The sequence below is a fragment of the Dendroctonus ponderosae genome, unplaced genomic scaffold (genome assembly GCF_020466585.1).
Source record: "Dendroctonus ponderosae isolate FM_Combo_2020 unplaced genomic scaffold, Dpon_F_20191213v2 Dpon_F_20191213_2, whole genome shotgun sequence".
Lineage (NCBI taxonomy): Eukaryota > Metazoa > Arthropoda > Insecta > Coleoptera > Curculionidae > Dendroctonus > Dendroctonus ponderosae.
This window is the reverse complement of record NW_026018165.1, coordinates 18,716,987-18,717,797: the sequence shown is the minus strand read 5'-3', so window position 1 is coordinate 18,717,797 and position 811 is coordinate 18,716,987.

The window sequence follows — 811 nt, the reverse complement described above, 5'->3', positions numbered from 1 at the left end:
TTACTGAAATAATTGATCGAAGAATCCGGCTTTATGTTCAGTAATAGCGTAGATTGCTGTTGTTCCAACAAAAACAATTGTCAGGATTTTCGAGCTATTGGGGCCTTAGAAACAGGGTTTGGTAATTGTCTTTTAAAACCTACTTGCAAAGGCCTTAATTGTCGCTTCTTTTCTACTGAAGTAACAAACAAAAATTTGGGAAATTAAACTTGTCTAAGTTTTTCGAATGAACACCAAAATAGGCAATTTCCAGATATCCAGTTAATTTCACCATATGAATTAGCAGATTCTTCCATTGCTGCTTTGTGCTTTAACTCAGTTTCTAGTTGACTCTTTGTCTGGCTTGTAAATTACAGTTTCTTTGCAGAAACCTTAAAGTTCAAGTTTCTCAAAAATAAGTTTTTTAGTGAATTTCTCGAGTTTTATTGTACAGATACTGAGATATGAGTGAGAACTCATTAGTGTCCCTCTGCAAAAGTTTCCAGTCGACACTTTGTCTGGGTGGTAAATTACATTTTTTTTTAGAACGCGTTGCAAGTGAGCGTTTCATGTTCAAGTTTGGTAGTTTCTCAAAAATAAGTTTCTCGGTTTATTTGCTTGAATCTTCCAGCAGATCTACTTTAACTCATTGTTTTCCTTCTGCAAATGTTTCCAGTCGGCACTTTGGCTGAATGGTAAATTACAATTTTTTTTAGAACGCGTTGCAAGTGAGCGTTTCATGTTCAACTTTGGCAGTTTCTCAAAAATAAATTTCTTGGTTTAATTGCGCGAATTTTCCAACAGATGTACTTTGACTCATTGTTTTCCTTGT